General features: G+C 39.2%; 1 long non-coding RNA gene across 1 annotated transcript; it reads right to left on the bottom strand.

Moving 5' to 3' along the window:
* Window positions 1-19334: 19334 nt before the first annotated feature.
* LOC132602336 (uncharacterized) lies at window positions 19335-22030 on the bottom strand. The gene is made up of 3 exons (XR_009567738.1): window positions 20363-22030; window positions 20124-20267; window positions 19335-19682 (listed from the first exon to the last, which is right to left on the bottom strand). It is a non-coding gene; the product is annotated as an uncharacterized LOC132602336 (long non-coding RNA).
* Window positions 22031-22239: the final 209 nt, after the last annotated feature.

Below are 22239 nucleotides of genomic sequence, written 5' to 3'. Positions count from 1 at the left end.
TATATATTTTTCATTTCTTATATATTTCAATCTTTCACATTGAATTCGCCTCCAAAATTAATGTGGCACATATTTTACTAACAATTTCTTTTCTTTTGCGAGATGTTAAAATTTATGACAACTCGCTAGAACACACTATGTAAAAACAAAGAATAGTTAAAGAATGGATTTATGATACACGACGTTTGGAGGCGTAAATGGACTATCATTATTGTTCTTGAATCAACATTTTAAATATTTTCTGATATTCTTTACTAATTTGATGCTTCGCAAAAGAGGTCAGTCTCTCCTTCTTTTGATTGTTAATGTTGCACGTGATTTTCTTTCTCAGTGGCTTAAAAGCATGCTTTTGATTGATTAAATCCATGAACTCCCTTCACCAGTTGCATTTCGTAAATTAATTTGTTCGATTATTATGGTTGTGAACAGTGTTTTAGAGGCATTTTCGGGTGCGAGCTCCAGGCGGGGCGTATCAAAAGCACTCTAGGACGCAAATGAAAGGCGTAGATTCATAGGGTAAACACCCTAGAATTTGGGGTGTAAGTCCCGGGCACGAAAGCCTACACCCTGGGCACAAAGGCCTACGTTTTGGGCGTTGAATTTATTTTTATTTTTAAAAAAAATATTTTTGCTATAAATTATGATTTTAATATTGGTATTATGATATTTATACTTTATGTTATCATGTTTTCATATTGTAGTGATTTTTCCTAAATATATAAATAAAGAAAAACAATTTTCATAAAATTAAAAAAACAATGCCATAAATAGTTTTTTAGTGATTATGCCTGAAATTGATATGATAAAGATTTCGTAGCACTATGTTCCTGAAACAACTTTATCCATTTTTTTTTCATTGGTCTTACACTTTTTCCCTTCTCTTTCTTTGAATATATAAAGAAAAGTCACTGCAAATATTAATTGAGGTCAAGAAGGACTAATAGATCTGAAAATTGATGATTAAGTGAATGAAAATTTCATTTTACAAATCATCTAGGCTAGTATCATTTTTTCTGTTGTTATCTTTCTCAAATAATATATATAATAATTCTTTTTATATTATTGGTGATTTATTTGAATTTATTTGCAGATTTTAATGAAAACTTTACTTTTGTTTATTGTTTAGTAATAAAATTATAAAATTGAAGATACATGAGACATACGCCCCGTAGATCCATGGGACTTGCGCCCCGTGTCTCGGGACTTACGCCTCGCCCCGTACTGCGTAAAACTCCTCGCCTTGCACCCAGGGGCGGATCCACACCATTAGGTGTGGGTTCGCGGGAACCCACAACTTTTATCCGAATCTTATATTTAAAATGTGAAACCCTTAAGAAATTTGAGCTGAGAATCCAGTAAGAACAGACACTGCTAGCTGGGAACCCACAAACTTCAAATCCTGGATCCGCCTCTGCTTACTCCCCACCTCTTAAAACACTAATTGTGAATAAGGTTTCCTTTAAATGGTATTGTATTGCTTCTCTTCTTTCCTTTACTTTCTGCCTCTAATCAATTCACTTTTTCCTTAGCACGTTAACTGATAACCTTTTGCACGCAACTTAGTCACTATAGGTTTATTTAATTAGAAATAACAAATAGAATCTTTTACTTAATCATTTTCATCAAACTTTTTTTAAATTGGAATTAGTAACTAAGTTCGCTTGCTAAATTATTTATTTTAGGTTAATCTAACTAAAAGGTAATGAAAACAAATTGTGTGCTAAGTGGCTTTATATCAATTTAATGAATTAGTAAGGATTAATTTAACTGATATTTTGTGTTTTTATCACCCTAATCCCACATAGTATTAAATCCGGCAGGGACCAACTATTGTGGACCTTGAAAGGTGCTTAACACCTCCTTTTAAGGTGAGTTGAACCCTTACCCTATCTTTAGTTATTCAGATTAGTTTTAAATAGTGTTATTTGCATTAGTATTAGTAAATAGTGCCTTAACGCACCTTAATTCGTTAGGTGGTGACTCTTCTCTTTTAAATCTGCTAAAAGAGTTGTCATGTGTTGAAACCCGTCTTTCGCAAGGAAAATAGGGCGTGACACCATGAAAGCAGTTGGGGCATTTTTCAAACCAAACGACATGACAAGAAATTCAAAATAACCATAACAGGCCCTGGAAGTGGTCTTTGGAATAGCTACTTCCTTAACCTTTAACTGATGGTATCCTGATCTGATGTCAATCTTGGAATGACACTTGGCACCCTGAAGTTTGTCAAATAAATCATCTATTCTGGGGACAAAATACTTGTTCTTAATGGTGACTTTGTTCAACTCATGATAGTCGATGCACATGCATAAGGATCGGTCGTTCTTTCGGACAAACAGGACTGGCGTGCCCCAAGGTGAGACACTTAGCCTAATAAATCCCTTGTCAAGAAGATATTTCAAATGGGCTTTTAACTCTTTCAACTCTCCTGGAGCCATTCTGTATGGCGGAATAGATGTCGGCTTAGTGCCGAGAAGTAGATCATTCTGAAGTCTATCTCCCTATTAGGAGGAATTCCGAGAAGATCTTCTGGGAAAACCTCTGGAAACTCATTAACGGCTGGTACAGACTGGAGAGTTAGAGTCTGGGTATCTGTATCCCTGACTAGGACTAAGTGATAAATATACCCCTTGGAAATCATCTTTATGGCTTTGAGATTGGAAATAAATCTACTCCTAGGTACTACTGAATTGCCCTTCCCTTCTATGACTGGTTCATTACAAAACTCAAATCTTACTATCTTGGTTCTACAACCTATCGTGGCATAATATGAACCTAACCAATCAATACCTATGATTACATCAAAGTCTACCATCTCTAACTATGCTAATCGGCTACGGTACGATGGTGATAGACTAAAACTAGACAACCCCTATACATACGTCTAGTTATAACTGACTCTCCAACTCGAGTGGACACTTGAAAGTGTTCATGCAACATTTCTGATTCTATCCCAAATTTCTTAGCAATAAATGGGTTTACATATGATAAAGTGGACCATGGGTCAATAAGGGCATAAACATTGAAAGTGAAAACTGTTAATGTACCTGTGATAACATTTACACGTGCCTCTATGTCCTGATGGCCTGTTAATGCATACAAGTAGTTTCGACATGCGCCTGCATTGCCAGACTTAGCTTCACCATGCCCTGACTGGGCTTGAGGACTCTGAAGCGCTGCTGAATTTGTGGACTGAGTCACATTACCTCTGGTACCTTGTCTCCTGATAGATAGTCCGTCTGAAAATGGCCCCACTGGCCACACTCATAGCATATATCCATACCCATGCAACACTCCCCTGGGTGTATCTTACCATACTTTCTGCAAACCGGATTATCATAAGTCTTCCGACCCACACTAGCCTGAGAATAGGAGCCTGTTGGCCTAAAACTCTACCTCTTCTGATTATTCCTAAACTTTGAGGCTGGGGCAATGACTGCAAATGAAGTGGGTCCTGATGACCTGTTCTTGAATAATTTCCTGCCTGGACCTCCCCCGTGACTGGTGTTACCTGCAGACTTAACTCTTTTATTGAATTCTCTTTCCTTCTCTTTCTGAAGTGCTTCTTCTGCATTCATTCGGTCTTCATTACCCTGAACAAAAGCAACTATCTTGTTAATGGTCATTTCTCTATTCTGAGCAGCAATATCTACATCATCATACATGTCGAGTAAGGCCCAACACAAATCACCTAACACTGGCCCTCATATCAGGGACCATGTGTGGAGCATACTTGGCCAAAGAAACAAACTTAAGGTAATAATCATTCACAGTCATATTATTCTGCCTAAGCCTCTCAAATTCGTAAGCCTTTGCTTGCCTGACTCAAGCGGCTGGACGTGGCCAATGAATCATCTATAAATTCATCCCAAGTTGCAGGAGACACTTCTCTCCCTTGGGACTGTTCCCATGACTCATACCAAATGTGAGCAACATCCTACACCTGATAAGCTCCAAACTCTGCTGCCTCCGTCTCTGAAGCATGCATAGCACAAAAAAACTTCTAAAGCCCATCAATGAAATTTTGAGGATATTCCTCCTGGAGGCTTCATATGCAAAAATTCCTTTGTCCTAGATATGTACGACCCTCCACTAGCACTTGCGCTAAGAGCCGTTTCCTGACGTTGTGCTTGGGTAGCAACAATTTGGGTGGGCAGTTATATGGCTACCCTAACATCAATTCCAGTGGAACTGGGTGGCGGGACTGGGGTACGGACCTCCGTAGGCCCTCTAGTAGCAGGTGGGGGTGTTGGATCCGATGCGGCCCTCTAATTCTGAGGCTCCACTTCTGGGGCAACATTAGTAGTAGCTCTTTGACTAGTAGCTGAAGTCCTCTTGGTGTATTTTCTCTTCGCAAGCATTTTCTGAAATACGTAATACTCACGAGTTAGAAAGATTCCTAAAAGAATAGCTCTAACTACATGATCTAGAGTATGAAAGAAGTGAGATAATCTTAGATGTCTTGGTGGTAAATTGTTTATATGTGTGGAACGCACACACATATAAAAGTAACTCCACTGGACACGGTTTCATAGACTCCTTACGACACTTGAACCTAGGCTCTCATACCAAGTTTTGTCACATTTCGAACCATGACTTAGGCATAACACGACACTCGGTATCTTGCTTCATGTGACCGAGCGAACCATATGACTTGCTGAATCAACATAGGGCATGTACTGATGCGAAATGTAAATTAATTCATAAGAATTTAAATAAGCATGGAATATCATAGTAATACTGAAAATACTTGTTTAAAACATAAATGCGAAACATCATGAATATGTAGCCAAAAAGGCTAACCAAAACTTAGTATCAGACATGACATGCTAAACTAGGCTATGAAACCTCTGACATGAGTCTAACTGCTAAACTGTTTACCGGGACAAGGCCCTCGATATACCTTCACTGCATACTAACATGAACATGAAATATAAATAATGACAAAACCCCAAATGAGATGGGGCTCACCAAAAACTGATATGAGCAAAGTCCAAACGAGCTGATTCGTCGTCCTGTAAGTAAATACCCGTATCGTGAAATACAGGCCTCGGGAAATAAAGGGACTTTAGTACATTTAAATTATACTGGTATGTAAAGCACATCAAATAATAATAATTGAAACTGAAACTGAGACTGTATGCTGAACATGAACACGAGCATGATCTGACATGAATATATATATATATATATATATATATATATATATATATATATATATATATATATATATATACAACAAAAACATTTTAAGTGGGAGAGACTTAGTATAACCGACATGTAATCACCACGTGAACACTTGGCGTCTGATCTCTGCCCGATCAGCTAAGCTATCTAATACCTTGCCGGGGTACGAGACATGAAAATGCAATGAATGGGTCCAATAACCCACAATGGGTGACATGAAAGAATTAACCTAACTAGGCAGAGCAATTTTTATCCTACGTTGGCATATTTAGTTTCAGTTATTAAACCTTCTCGGTAATCTGTGCAACTCCCAAAACATGAACATGGATATAATTGGATTAGAAGCCCATGAATTACATAAACATGATTCGTAAGTGTAATATAACATGAATATAGATATATAGCATAACTTGTATGGAAACATGTAGGATTTCATGGAATTTAGCATAATAAATCCTAACTTGCATTCAAGAACACATGGAATTGAATACATGGGTATTTATGGATTATAGGAGGATTCCAATAACCAAAATACAATATCAAGAATACAATAACGAATTAGTAATACAAACATGGTATAGCATGATACATATAACTTAGGGTCATCATGAATTAGAATAGAAACCCTAGGTTTGTGAAACATCGTATTATCATCGATGAACGTGGCGTGGGGAAGAACAATAACATTCCCACACGTGGATAGAAGCCCTACATACCTTATTCGCTCTAAAACTAGTAGTAATGGTCAGAATTTGAAGAAGAAACCCAAAAGCTTGAACCTTGAACCTTGAGATGAGTTTTCTTGAAAACTCTAGGTTAGAGACAATGACTTTCTCTTTAGAATTCGTGAATATATGTTAGAATTCACTTCGAAGGCTTAGAATAGGCTTAACTTAGTAATCCTGCCTGACCTGGGGTCACGGTCGGAGCACCTAAGCTCAAGAAGGGTCTTGGAGGCCAAATACGCGACGGGGTATAACCACGACACTACGAGAGTTGAGTTCAACCATAACCTACTGTGACGTCTATTGACGTGGACTCATATTTAGGACATCTATGAGCACGAGGTGCATGGGAGGATAGTATCGGCCTCGCGAAACTACCCTGACCCAGGGTATGGGCGCAGTATACGGGGGCGATGCGATGCTTGACATTAAGGTTGACGTGTCTTCGGCCTAATGGTTTCGGGCGCAACTTGTGTTCAAAGACTTGATGGTTCACGGGATAAATAAACTCTGTACACTTCACGTGATAAGTATGTTCTCTCTTTGTGCACGTTAGCATAACCTGCTCCATCCATGGGCAAGAGAGCTCCCATATCTACCAAGAAGGCTTTGATGGCTAAGGAAACTCAGGCAGCAGCTACGCAAAGTCATAAAAACAAAGGGAAACCTGTAATTGAACCACAATCGGCACAGATGGGGTCAGAATCTATTAACAAATCTAAAAGCAAGAGTAAGGCGGGAGTCACAACAACAACTAAACCTATTCAAATCGGAGCATAATCGATCGGGACAACAGGTACAAAGGCCCAATTAGATGCATCAGTAGCAGCTGAAGTAGCCCAAAATACAGCACAAGTGAATGAGTTAATACCAAATTGGGTTAATGGAGAACTACAGTAGCTGGAAGCAATTAAACAATGGGCAGGTTCAGCTCTAGCTACTCCAAGTAGTGAATCTAGAGCAGCACCAATTACTAGTAGGAAATCATGGGCAGATCAGGTTGAAGAGGAAATCCCAATGACAAAGGGCTCAATTTGGGACAACTTTGATATATCGATGATCATAAAAGCAGGGTTTAAACTGGAATATGTTGAACCTTCTCTACACGGTGAGTCTCGTATTATTGAAATTGATTATGAGGACTTTAGTTGTGAAATTGAGTTGTGGAAACACACTGTTGTTTGTTATGTACTGGGAGCCTATCCCCCTTTTGAAGTGATTAAAGGATTTATCCAAAGGTTGTGGGCTATGCATGGTATAAATAAGATAGTTATGATGAAGAATGGTATTGTACTGGTTGGATTTGATGTGGCTGAAGGAAAGAATGAGGTGATCAAAGGAGGCATTTATCACTTCGATAATAAGACTTTCATTGTTAAGGCTTAGAGCCCAGACATGGAATTTTCTAGAGAAGAATTGTATACAGTTCCTATCTAGATTAGATTCATGGCTGGATTTTAAGTATTGGGGTGCAAAAGGTTTAAGTAAAATAGGAAGTCTGGTGGGAAAGCCTCTAATGGCTAATCATAACACTGGAAAAAAAAAAGCTTGGTTTAGACTTTGCTAGGTTGCTAGTTGAAGTGGAATTGGATGCAAAATTACCTGATACGATTATCTTTACGAATGAGAAAGGGAATATAATTGAGCAGAAAGTCAGTTATGATTGGAAGCCAACCTTGTGCAAGCATTGAAAGAAATATGGTCACACAGATGAGATGTCTAGAAAGAAGAAAGTAGTAAAACCAGTTGAGCAGTAGGTTACCGAGACAGATATAGAGGAGGTGCAAGAGGTGCCTCAACAAATTCAACAGGTTCAGGTAGCAAAGCAAGTCCAACCTGTATAGCAGTAAGTAGCCAAACAAGCTACTCAACAATCCATAACACATAACCAAGGGGTTCACAATTAACAACAAGCAAGCAAGGCAGTGCTAGTGACTCAGACTGGTATTCAGTTAGGTCAGCAAGGGTAACAACCTAGTGTATGGGTGACACCAAAGAAGCAAGGTAGATACCAACAGAAACAAAACCATTAAGTAGTGCAAAACAACAATTTTCAGGCTTTGAACAGACCTGAATTCAGCATTCAGACAAATAAGATAGTTGAGAAAAGGGGAGGCCATCCTATGCCTCATTCTTGTAATGGATAGCAACCTTAGTTGGAATACTAGGGGGTTAAATTCCCCCAATAAGCAAAAAGAGGTGAAACTCCTTTGGAATATTAAAAAAGGTGGGTCTGATTGGATTACTCGAAAACCAAATAAAAAAATACAAAGATAGATCAGGTAGCAACTAAGCTATTTGGAGGATGGCAATACTTGATGGTAGTGATTTGGGTCACTTGGAGGCCAGACTACTTTCAAGTACTGCCTCTGAGTATGAATGCACAAATGATCTCCTGTGAGGTGTTCCATATACCTTTACAGGTATCATTTGTGGTGACCTTTGTTTATGCTTTTAATACAAGGGAGGAAAGAACGGGTTTATGGGGCAGTTTGGTTAGCTTAAATGATGAGATTCAAGAAACTACGGATAATACTTGGAGACTTTAACTCAGTTCTGAATGCTGAGAACAAAGTGGGTGGTAATCCCATTTCATGGTCAGATTAGGCGGACTTTGTAAGTTGTGTAGAAGAGTGTGGCTTGATTGAATTGCCTTATCAAGGGATAGGATTCACATGGCATGACAAACATGAGCACAAAATATTTTCAAAAACACATTGCCTTTAAGTAAAACTATATTTTTGCTGGAAGGAATCAGTGATCATTATCTTGCTAAAGTGATTATGTCTGAAGAACCGGCCAAACCAGCTAGATCTTTTCTCTAATGTAATAATTGGAGCCTGTATCCTTAGTTCAAAGACTGGTTGCAGAAGGATGGATAGTAAGTGTTCAATGATACAAAATGTTCCAGGTAGTAAAGAGATCGCAATTTCTCAAGAAGAATTTAAAGAAACAGAACTCTGAGCATTCAAGGACTATAATAACTGAGGCAGAGGAGGATAGAAAAGCTTTGCACCAAGCTCAGGTGCAATTGAAGACAAATCCATTGGACACAGAGTTGCAGACTGAAGAGAAGAAGCATGTTAAGAGATCTTCTTACTTAGCAGAAATGTATCTGCAGCAGAGAAGTAAAGCAATTTGGTTAAACCTAGGTGATGATAACACCTCATACTTTTATTCGGTTATTCAGCACAGAGCACTTAAGCAAGCAATCACACAATTGAAGAATGATTAGGGGGAATTGCATACTCAACTAGATAACATTACAAACGTTTTTTTTATTAGTAAAAAGAGTTATTAGAGAAGAAGTATTCTACCAGAATAGGAGCTCACCCAGAGTTGCTCAGGAAAAGAAACACCCTCTCTATTGAACAACAGGTTCAGCTTATACAAGTGTTCACATAAACAGATGTCAAAGCAGCTATGTTTTACATTGATAAATATACAAGCCCTGGACCAGATGGCTTTGGCAGTGGGTTTTTCAAATCTTCATGGAATATTATGGGGAAAGACAGAACTGAGGCAGTACTTAAATTTTTTTCAGAATGGGAGACTACTTAGACAACTAAATGCCACAAACATTACTCTCATTCCAAAGTAGATCATTCGGAGAGTGCAAGTCAGTACAGACTAATAGCATGTTGTAATGTGTTATATAAATGTATATCAAAGATGTTGTGCAGTAGAATGAAGGGAGCAGTGAGCCATATAGTTGGAGACAACTTAGCTGCATTTGTACAACGAAGATCCATGATCCATAATGTATTAATTTTCCATGATCTACTTAGACGCTACAACAGAACGACCACTCCAAGATGTCTCATGAAGATTGATCTTAGGAAGGCTTATGACATGGTAAGCTGGGAATTCTTAGAGGAAGCATTTAAGGGGTTTGGATTTCTTGAGAAATTCATTAAGCAGATCATGACACGTGTCTCTACTCCAAAAATTTTTGTTAAGTAAATGGAGAGGGACATGGATATTTTGATAGAAAGAGCGGTCTTAGACAAGAAGATCCTATTTCTCCCTTATTGTTTGTATTGGTGATGGAATATCTAACTAGAGTCCTGAAATGTATGAGTTTGTTCCCTGACTTTAAATATCATCCAATGTGCAAGCCTTTGAACCTAACCCATTTGATTTTTGTTGATGACTTGATTTTTGTTGATGACATGATCATGTGAGGACATAGTTGTTTGATAGAATAGGATTTGCACAAGGGACTTTTCCTATAAGACATTTAGGATTTCCATTGTCATCCAAGAAATGGAGTAAACTAGAATGTCAACAACTGGTTGATAAGATAACAATCAGGATAACAATAGCTTATGCAAGGAAACTCTCATATACAAGGAGGTTGTAGGTGTTGAATGCTGTTTTGTTCTCAATACATAGCTTTTAAGGCCCAGTTTTTATCCTTCCCCAGGGCATATTGAAGGAAATTGTTAGAAAATGCAGAGAGTATCTATGGGGAAAATCAAAGGATAGTAGTAAATAACCTTTAGTCTCATGGGAATAGGTCTATCTTCCCAAAGACAGATCAAATATCAAAGACTGCTGGACTTGGAACATTGCTTCAGTAGGAAAGCCTTTGTGGCAGCTGATTATAAGGAAGGAATCATTATTGTTAAGGTGGGTACATGGCACATATATGAAACATGATCCAAACATATGGGTTCACAAGGCTCCTCAAGATAGTAGCTGGTATTGGAGAAAGATCAACTCACTTAAGACTCAGATGCAAAGATGGTATAGACAAACATTCAATCACCAGCAGCTATTTGAAACTCATGGGAGAACACAGTAAACTAGAAGTGACAGGTCTCATTTGGAATTCAATGGCTCAACCTAAACATAGGTTTATTATGTGGTTGGCTACCTATGGAAGGCTATTGACAAAAGGAAGATTGATCAAATTGAATATCCCAGTAGAGGATTCTAGTGGCTACTTATGTGAGAACCAGGTGATGGAGACTAGTTCTCATCTATTTGTGAACTGTCGATGGATTAGTACACTGAGAGTTGCTCTTCATCAATGGACAAATGTTCAACTTCAGGAAAAGGAGGTGAAGCAAGTGGTAGAAAGCATTAAGAGGAAGCACTGGAACTTATTTCAGAAAGAGGTGATTGCAACTATTTAGGGGGATATGATCTATCACACATGGAGAGCCAGGAATTGTGAACTATTCAGAGGAACCACACTACATACTGCTAATATAGCTATAAAGATAAAGAGGGAAATTGTACAAAGAGTTGAGTTACTTAGAACTCATTTGGCTTAGCTGATTTAAAGTAGCTGATAAGCATTAAGTGTTGATAAGCAATTTTAAGTGTTGAAGCTGATTTAATAAATAAGCAGTTACGCGTTTGGATTAAAGTGTTGAGATTGATAATAAGCTGCTGAAGTGTTTGACAAAAAAATTGTTGATAAGCATTTTTCTGTTAAAATGACTTAAACACAAAGTTAAACATAATATTGCACACATAGTCAACATAAAGGCAAAAACACTTAAAAAATTGATATGAAAATGGATTAGAACAAAAGCATCAAAACTTTTAAGCAAAGCAATTACGTTCTTCCTTATTAAAAGAATGTAAACAAACTTTGTAAAGTAAACAAGATGAAGAAAGATGATAAGAGCTTCATATTCTCGTATGTTTTTAATGTTGGTAGAGGAGAGCTGCTAAGTTTTAAAGGCGTAGGGTGAAGAAGTGACGTGATGAAAAGAGTTTAGGGTTCTATTAGAGTAAGGCTATTTTAGGATTACAATAATATTAGGGATAAATAGTAAAAGTCCTGGTTAAACTAAAAGTGCTTATAAGCTCAAAAATTATAAGTTGGAGGAGACCAACTTATGACTTATGGCTTATAAGCACTTGACTTATAAGCACTTTTATTTTTACCAAATGCGGAGATAAGTCGAAAAGTGTTAACCAACTTATAAGCTTAGCCAAACACCCTCTTAGAACATCAAAAAAGGCACATAGAAGTAGAGTTTCTTTGCATAGAATACTTGGTACCTACAATACATACAAATGTTGCTGACAACTTATAATTAGTTTCTTTTGTTGGATGCTTAATGTTCATGGCTCCCTTCCTAGAAGGTGGCCATGGGAGCAAGTGCTCTATACTGAATTGCAAGAAAGATGTATCCAGGGTTAAGGCTTATGACTGGGTACTTGAGAGGACCGGGGGTTCTGTCCAGCTGGTTTCCACTCCTACCTGCTAGGGTCACATCAAACAATCTCGATCAGAGTGCACTGTGTATACGAACATTAGGGCTACAGTAACGTCACATCAACCGTACTATAGGGTTTGAAAATCTAAGAATTGGCTCATATAATCTTAGCTTAGGGTATAAGAAAAGAATCATCTTATTCTTTTTGAAACTCTTGTAATCACTATTCGTTCTCTCAAAAATACATCCGGAATCATTACTTTCTTACTTTCTAGCTTATTGAATCAATTTGTATTGTCTTTATTACTTATTTAGCATTACCCATGATCAATACTACTCCGAACCAGACTCAAAAAAGAGTTCTCGAGGTTGGAAACTTCCCACTTGTCTTCAAACCCTATAAAAATAAATCTCTAACTAGTTTTCACTGAATCCGTTTTCACCGAAAAATAGTTTGGCTCTGTCTGTGGGGATAAACAACTGTGATGTCATCTGAATCCATAGCAAGAACTCACCTCTAGGAGAGCAAGTCTGATCGCAATATCAAACCGAATATGTCAAGGGTAAGCAATAGCTCTCGCAAGTCTCATGAATCGGAAAACACAAAAGGTGTGACGAACCTGGTGGAGATACCAGTTTCTGAACATAACAATGAGTTTGTTCAGTAACAAAGAAACAGTGGTTGTGGGACTCCACGAGGACAACCCAGTGAAGAGTGGAGTGGAGGCATGTCGAGCACAGAAGAATCATAGAGGCCCTGGAGGTGCATGTTTGCAATGAAGAATCAACCCAAACCTCAAGCAAGAAAGTATAAAATCGAAGGAGAAGTCCCCAAAAGGAGGCTCCCTGATAAATGAAGTGGTCGTGGCTACGTACAAGTTGCAGAATAAGATGATTAAGCGCATGGAGGTAGCTGTTGTCATGATGGTCAATCATTTTATGGCTGGGACTCCGACGTCCAATCAAAATGCAGAAAAAGCCTTCACGGCAAGCAGGCTAGGAAAGGGGAGACTGACAGGTCAAAATTACGACTGACATATTCAATGGGGAGCTTGCCAGGGTCAAAAAAGAAATACATAAGCGGATGAACCAGATATCGGAAGCGCCATCTATCGTGAAGGGTGCAGGAGCCTGAAAATACGGGATGTCTCATACCCGGAGAGTGCGGCCCCAACTCCTATTCCGAGGAGGTTCAAAATGCATGACATGCCTAAGTACGAAGGAACCACAGACCCAAAAGAGAACATAACAACCTTCAAATCAACTATCACTGGGCACGACCTCAAGCAGCAAAAAATCGAATCAGTTATGCTGAAGAAATTCCAACACACACTCATTAAAGGAACACTTTCTTGGTACACTCATTTACCCTAAAATGCTATTGACTCTTTTGTCTGTCTTGCAGATTTCTTTTTGAAAGATCACGCGGGGGTCCTCAAGCTCCCGACAAGCTCGCGGATTCCCCAACCAGAGCATGAACCCAGGGGGCCTATAGCAGCAACCAGAGCCTTGTCGGGAGAGGCCCCCCTCGCTACGATGGATCAACATCGAGGGGAACTAGACCCCCAAAGTTGATAGATCACAATTTCAATATAGGCGCAATAGAGTTTGTCGCGATAATGAGAACAATGAAGGAAGCGAGGTTCCCTGATGATATCCGAACTAATACGAATAAGAGAAACACAGGATTGTGGTGCCACTTTCATAGCACACACGGGTATGCCATGGAAGATTGTGCGAACTTGAGGATTGACATAGCCTAGCTGTTGCGAACGGAGCACTTGAAAGAATACACCAGCAGCCGAGCGAAGCTCGCCTTGAATTGAATCCTAGACAAAAACCAGACAAGATACTACGACTGACTCATACCATCAACATGATTTTGGGAGGTGAAATAGTGAACAAAGTTACATACATGTCGCTCCGAAAGTCCAAAATTTCTATCGCAATGACTAGCCGCGCATGGGTACCTTCAGAAAGTAGAAGCATCTCTTTCTTCGATAGTGACTGCTCAGGACTTTCCCATTCCCACAATGATGCCCTGGTAATATCTATTTAAATTGCTAATTCTTTAATTAAACATGTGTTTTTTTATCCAGGTAGTTCGGTAAATATAATACAGCTACGTATCCTGAAAGAAATGGGAGTAGAGGGATCTATCATCTCGACAACTAAAGTATTAGCAGGATTTAACATGTCAAGTGAGTTGAACCGAGGAGAAATCAAGTTGCCAGTTCACGCTGATGGCACAGAGAAGGACACAATCTTCAATGTTATATTCGGTGACGTGTCATATAATGTGATACTGAGAAGGCCGCAGAATCACTCAATGCTGGCAATCCCCTCCACTTTCCATCAAAAAATGAAATTCCTACTCCTTAGGTAGTCCCCGAGATTAGGGGGACCAAGGTGCTACCAGGGAAATGGAAGTCGCGGCAATAAGAACGGTCCGAGGGGATGCGACAGACAAATAGCAATCACAGATGCCGAGTTCAGAAGCCAGGACCGAAGGAACAACTGGTAACACGCAAGGGTGGTGACGATGGAAGAGAGCTATCGGGATCATACTTTCCCAAAAGCGTTCGTTGTGCCAGTAGATAAAGACCCAGTGGACTCAACCATAGAAGAACTGGAACGCATGGAGATTTTGAAAGAACATCCCGAAAGGAAGGTACACCTGGGCTCGAGGCTCTTACACGAGCTCTGGAATAGATTTTTAAATTATTTAAAAGCTAACTCAAATTGCTTTGTTTGGTCTCTCCTGGACATAAAAGGAATTCCTCCAGAAATAGCCATACACCGGCTAAGCTCCGATCCCAATCAACCCCCTATAAAACATCGGAAACAACCAATTTTCGCCATCAGGGACCAGTTCGTAAAGAAAGAGGTGACGTGGTTGCTCAATATATAATCAGTCCGGAGAGTGGAGAATCCAAATTGGCTGGAAAATGTGGTAGCGGTTCCCAAGAAACTTAATAAATTCAGGACGTGTAGGGATTTTAAGGATCTTAAAGAAGCTTGTCCGAAGGATTCTTTCCCCCTTCCGCACATCGATCAAATGATTGACTCTACGAAAGGGCATGAGCTATTCAATTTCTTAGATTCATACTTTGACTATAATCAAATTAGTCTGCACCCAGGATCAAGAGAAGACATCGTTCATGACCAATCACGGTAATTTCTGTTATAGCGTAATGTCTTTTGGTCTAAAAAATGCAGGCGCAACGTATCAAAATTTGGTAACGAAATGTTCGAAGGACAAATCGACAAATTTATAGAGGTCTCTATAAATGACATACTAGTCAAATCTCGGGAAGCAGAAGACCATTTTTCCACCTTACAAGAAACTTTTGACATCCTTCGCCGACACGGCATGAAGCTGAACCCGAAAAAATGCACCTTCGGGGTCAGGTCGGGAAAGTTCTTTGGTTTTATGGTTTCCAATCCAGGCATTGAGATGAACCCCGACAAAGTCAAGGCCATGCAAGAGATTTCTGATGCATTGGGCAATGTCAAAACCGTGCAAAGGTTAACAGGAAGGGTCGCTGCCTTAAGAAGGTTCGTGTCCCGGTCCTCAGACCGGTGCTATGAATTTTTCTTTTTAATGAAAAAAGATAACGGATTCAAGTGGACGCAGGAATGCCACCAGAGCCTGAAGGACCTTAAAGCCTATTTGTCTGCACCCAACGTGACAACAAAACCCAAGGGAGTAGAACGTCCGTTAACATACTTAACAGTGTTGACAGTTTCAGTCAGTGCCACGCAGGTGCGGGGAGAAGGTGAAGACCTACTCCCTATCTACTATGCCAGTAAAACAATGATATGAGTGGAGTCTAGATATCTATCTCTAGAAAAATTGGCATTGGCCTTGGTTACGATCACTAGAAAGCTTCGCCCGTATTTCCAGTGCCACCCAAAAATAGTGGTCACGACCGCCTCGTTGCAAGTGGTTCTGCAATGAGAAACCTTCACGAGTCGACTGTCCAAATAGGCCGTTGAGATAAGTGAGTATGATTTGGCATATCAAACTCGAACGGTGATACACGCGAAGGGACTGCCAGGATTCTGGGACGACTTCTACCCTACCATGCGGCCTTGAAATATACAGGTATGGACCTTCAACCTTTCTCTTTTGCCATTTTCTATTGAAGCTTTGGTTGCAGGACTGAGACTGGGACTAGCCAAAGGAACGACTGACCTCGATTGGAGCGAACAAGAACTGAAAAATACGTGTTGCACTTTTTTCCTTAACTGAGTTTTTCTTCCCCAGCAAAGGGGTTTTTACCAGCAAGGTTTTTAGCGAGGCAACAACCATAAAATGTATTACATTTTTCAAAGCCCGGCCAGCCCGGCTAGCGCACCGTGTCAGCAACTGGAATCTCTTCTCATGTCACCTAGGAGTCACTAATTTTGCTTTCCTCTTGATCATTATGTTAATGAACTCGGGCTCCACGCCCACCTTTAGGAATAAAAGAGGGTCATGCTGCAACTATTATGCTCTAAACCTGTTGATATGAACGTATCCTCCTAGACCCATAAACATTCACCTCGAACACACGACACAACTTACGAGCCTCTGAGCGTGAAGGAAACATAAACCTTATGCCAAATAAGATGAGGTTGAGGCGTCCTCCTCATTGGCATCGAACGAAGGGGGCCTATCCTTTATTATGAATCAGACAAATAATTCCTGGTCATAAATGTGCCGCCGGAGATAATATTCCCGAATTGAGAAACGTGATTGTACAAAATGTCAACTCTAAAAAATAAGGAAGTAAAGCAATCACGATTCCTAAATATATGCGTCCAAAACAAAAATGGAGTGAAATTCTGACAAAAGGATCTTAGGGTGGATAGATCCCTACCGTCAGAGAGCTCCCCCTCAAAGGTCCGGATAACCTTTACATCTGACCCACAACAAATATCAACAAAATAATAGTATTAGGCAATAGGTATTTCATTGCGAAAAATGCTTTGCAACTCAAAACTTAGAGACATGGCTGAATGTAATAAAGAAGCATAATTACTTACAAAACCTCGAAAAACAGGGGCAGCATTCAAAGTCGGAACAAACTATTAAAAAGCAAACAAATTTGTCAAAAAAGAAGCGGGCCCAAAATGCTATAATAAGTTCAAAATAATAGAAAACAGATAAAGAGCTGGCAATGTGAGCAAGAAGACCAGATTCTTCAATTATGGGAAAAGCAGGGTCTTCTAACTTTGGAGGGCGGACTTGGTTATCGAGGGGCCTGCTTCGGCGAGAGATTTTTTGGGCCGGGTTTCTCCACCACCAGGAGGGACTTGGGGGCCAGGTCCTCGGCTTCCTCTAAAACCTCTTCTTCTTCCCACGCGTCCGAAGACTACCCATCTCCTTCAGATGTCTAGGTGGGGTCCTCATTTGGGGGTTGAACAGGCAAAACTTTGGCAGCAGTCTCCTTCAATGACAACACCTCAACAAATTGGCCCACAATGTCAGTCATCCCACTGTAGGACTTCTCAAGAGAAATTCTATGGGCACGGTATATGGCGCGGGCATTCTCCAGGGCAAACTATTTCTTTCCTTAACAAGCAATCATCCACATTGGCATAGCCAAGCCAGTTCTGTTCAACAGTGTGCTGAAGGGTAGTGTTGATATCAGAAAGAGATTGATTGGCCTCAACCTCCTCTTTGTTCCCGGCCAACTCAGGCTTCTTCAGTGGCCACCTTTTTCTTCTTGCATGTTAGTAGATCAGCTTCAAGGACTTGAACCCTTTCGGTCAGGCCGGTCTCTCGTTGCAAGACATTACCATAATGTTCTTGTTGGGCCTCCCATTTCTTCTACAACTCGACAAGTTCAGCATCGAACTTCACAGCCTCCTCGCTGTGGATTTTTCTGTACTTTTCTAACTGGACTAACTTTTTCTCCAGCTCTTCTAAAGATACTAGCTTCATTTCCAAGGCCGGAAGACACTCTTGCAGTTGTGGTACTCCTCCCACTTCTCCATTTTCTTGTCAAGTTTGCGCTGGAGGCCCTTCATCATCAAAAGATGAGCCTGGGATAAAAGAGAATTAAGGGGCTATAAACTGGAATGAGATTAAAGCCGGATGCAAGGAAAGAGAGAGAAAAAAAAGGCCAAGTTCATACTTGGGTGGCCGGGTGGGAACCGACGTTAAGGAGACAATCTGCAGACACAACGTTCATTTTCCTCCATCCTTCTCCGTGCCTAGAGGCTACAAATAGTTGGCAAACCCCACTGGCAGAGATAAAAGATTGCATTCTTAAGGAACGAACAGAGTGACATGTTGGAGGGCTGCGGACCAGAGCAGGAAAGAAGCTTACCAGGCCTCTTGTGGGAGTTTGTCGGGGCTTGTTTGACCTCCCAGCAGCGGGTTGACTCTGAGAAAAAATGGTTCTCCTTTATGGGACAGATACAAGAACTGCTCCGGAGGAAAAAGAAATAGATAAGCTGGGCATCAAACTCGGAGTACTGATTCCGGCCCTAAAAGGGACAACAAGTGGAGTCAATCATCGAAGCAAGCTTCATCTCTTTGTAGAGAGACTCGTTGGAAATTTCTTGAGGGGATTTTCCCCTATCGACGAGCTCTTGAGCGGAGTCGGCCTCGCCCTCACTAGTATGGGCCTCTAGATCAATTACCTCTTAGGAAAGAAAAAGAAGATCACCAGGGCAAATTAGAGGAGTTTGACTGCAGATTCAGTGGTCCCACAGAACTATCATCACCACAACACAGCAGGGATCGACATTAGGACTTCAATGGAGCTTTGATATGGAAGAATTAGCTGATACAAACCTCATAGATCAGAAAAATTGAGGTCAAACAAGACGAAGAAAAGAGAAGGTGCAAGCAGCTCGACATTTGATAGAGAGAGAGAAACGAATGATAAACTTACCGTTGGAGCTGAGGAAGACGAAGGCGAGATGATGAGCAGCCATGGATGGTGGTCGAGGAGATCAAGTCTCCGACAACAATGATGAGCTTCAATTTTAGGAATTTAGGAAGCTTTCCAAAATTAGGCATATGTAATTATTTTTTGCAAATTTTCCCTTTTATTTTATTTTTTGCTACATTAGACCCGTTGTATTTTGATTTTAATTAAATCTGCCCCTAGGGCTATAAATTTTTTTTTTTAAAAAAATTGTTAATAGTAATATTCACATGGTTACCACAAAAAAAAAAAAAAAAAAAAAAAAAAGAGTAATAATCAAATAATGACTTTCAAAGTCTAACAGATGAGGAGGAAAAAGGGGAAAAATCAATCTATTGAGACTTATGAAGGAGAAGGTGATTTAAAGTATCATTCACTCAACTTCCTTGGTAACTATCCCTTGTAGCTGCCACCAAGCACGGTTTCTTGATCTTCGCTCAACTTTGGAACTCTTCTTTCTAGAATATGACGAATGATCGCAATGAATACGATGACTTTCTCAAGTACTAAAGATTTTTTATTAAGGTATGTCATAAATTCCTTATCAGCTGAACTCCCGAGATAACCTACATATCTGACCCCTTTGAGATGTTGATACGTATTTTGCCAAAACCGTTGCAGAAAATATGCATTATCACGAAGATCCTTGTATTAATCCATCTAATCTGTAAAAGGAAAAGAAAAAAAATACAATTATGCTCATAAATATAGTGGGGTAACTCGTTCCTTTAAATTCGGAATAAGAAATTTAATGTGTATATCAAAGAAAAGGGTGTATCAGTTAATTTGACAATGTACAGATTATGTTAATCCCTCAATCTTTGATCAGATACAGAATTATTACATCCCGTAACAGTACTAGATTCCTCTGCAAACAGACCATATCTAATCAAAATACATCAAAAAATAATAGTACATTTGTAATGTGCTTTAAGAAAATTATAAAATTAAAAGATGGAAGAAAATGTAAACGATGTAGGATAGATAAGGCTAAAAAAAAAAAAAAAAAAAAAAAAAAAAAAACGGATTTCTTGCGCATGGAAATTGTCCACCTTTGAAATGGACGAGCAACAACGGTAGACATATGAAAAAGAATAAACCTTTACCTTGATCTCGAACGTTTGCAGCTACGGAGATGCCTGCAGAAGTGGAGTGACTTCAAGGAGAGTGCTATCGAGAGCGTCTTTAAAGAACACTATAAGCCATTTGAGATTGTTGAATTTTGGAAAAGAATGATAACAACCGAGACCCTGAAAAAGTTGAAATAAACCGGAAGAAGAGTGAAAAAAGGACACCACATTACAAGAACCTTCTTTTGTTCTTTATGGAGGGGGAAGTTGCTTACCTCAAACTGGAGATGATCAACTTCAAGTGAAAGCTTCACCAGTTGAGTAAATTTCGTTGTAATTAAATCAATGAGTCTATGCAGCGATTCAAGGTAAACCTCAATATGAAGATGAGCAACCGAATAAACATTTTCTAGATGCAAGTTTGTTTTGTTCCTTCTATTTCTATTGAAACTGAACGAGACAAGATTGACATTACAAATCTCCAGATAATCTAAATTGCAGTGACACTCTCCAAATGCTTCAACTTAAGGGAAGGTCCAATTTCCAGATGTTGCAATTGGGTAAACTCTCGAATTGATAGTTGTTCAAGAAGGGGACAGCTTGAAAGGAAAATGTTGACCACTTGATTATCAACATCAAGACCGTCAAAAGTCAGCACTTTGAGATATTTAAACCCAAAGACTGGCGAGGACGACAAGTCCTGGAACCTCTTTTAATCCAAACAAGCATGAATGGAGAAGAGCCATTGCCAGTCTTGAGGGATCTGTTTTATCTTAAGGCTTTGGGCTTTTGTAGACAATGCAAATTTCAGCCACTTATCAAATTCACATTGAAAACTAGTGTAAAAAGGAGAAGCGACAGTGAATTCTTCTAAAAGAGAACACTTGTGCAAACCCAAAACATGATTAACCAAACTGATAAGCCTCAATGATTCCTCACTTCCAAACTCTGTATAATACCCCTCCAACTCCTGCCTCTGAAGGTCAAAGTTGAGCCGTGTGACATGTGTCCAAATATAACGCCATCGACTTGAAAGACAACTTGCAAGCACTGCTTCTTTCAATGTTCAAATATAACTCCATCGACTTGAAAGACAACTTGCACTGCTTCTTTCAATGTCAACTTAGAAAGAATAGAAAGAAGAACGTCATCTGGCAATTGGCTAAGCCTGTCCTCCATACTACAGTCTACAGGACTAGACCAGGAAATTTTTGTTGCAGATACATTAAAAATAACACCAAGACTAAAAGCTCACAATATAGTAATAAGTGCCTGATTACTTCAGTAAAAAAAAGTTAGAAAAAAAAAAGCGATTTAAGATTGAACCAATTAAAACATGGGAGTAGTATACTACAACTCTGTTCCCAGTTGCTTAATTGAAAGCCACAATCCAACTGACATCCCGTTAACCAAGTTAAAAGAGACGGAACAAAACAAGGTAGCTATTCTATGATTGTGAAATCAAGATTGAATTTTGCAGTAACATGTCAATACAGTTTAAACTTTTGGCATTAGCTTGGTTTATGTAAAACTAAACACCACCATGTAACTTGGACTGATTAGAAGCAAATCATTAAAAAAAATAAAAAATACCATTACAATTGTTATACTTTGCTGGATTTTATATTGAAACCGTCTACTCTGCTTAAAAAAGAAGAGAAGAAAATAAAAACAATAAACAAAAGGTGATGATCAATATTGACGTAATGTATAGCTGCTGAAAATCCTGAAAAATAACTTGCCTTCTTCAGTAAAACCGTTGAGCCTACTTACCTATGTGGAAGCAATAATTATTCATACGTCTCTAGGAGTTCTGGTATTCGGACGGAGCTCTTACATATTATAGAGGAGTTTTATATGGTATTCGAACAAATAAAGGAAGAAATTGGAAAGAATGAGTAAAATTAAATATATTTTGGTATTTATAGTACAATTATAATAACATTAGAATACAAAGAATTGGAATCTAATAAATACTAGATACATATATGGTAATACAATCAATTATAGTAATTGCTAATTATCCAGTAAATCTTCTTTATATGTGTAGAATATTCCCTAACAAGTACAATAGAAAGGAAAAAGAATGAGAGAAATAAGTTAAGAAAAATTTAAAAGAACGAGAGATATAAGTAATGGAAATTTTTCTACC

The sequence above is a fragment of the Lycium barbarum genome, chromosome 7 (assembly GCF_019175385.1).
Source record: "Lycium barbarum isolate Lr01 chromosome 7, ASM1917538v2, whole genome shotgun sequence".
NCBI classification, from domain to species: Eukaryota; Viridiplantae; Streptophyta; class Magnoliopsida; order Solanales; family Solanaceae; genus Lycium; species Lycium barbarum.
Note: the sequence above shows the minus strand (reverse complement) of the source record. Positions and strands in the feature narration are given on the sequence as shown.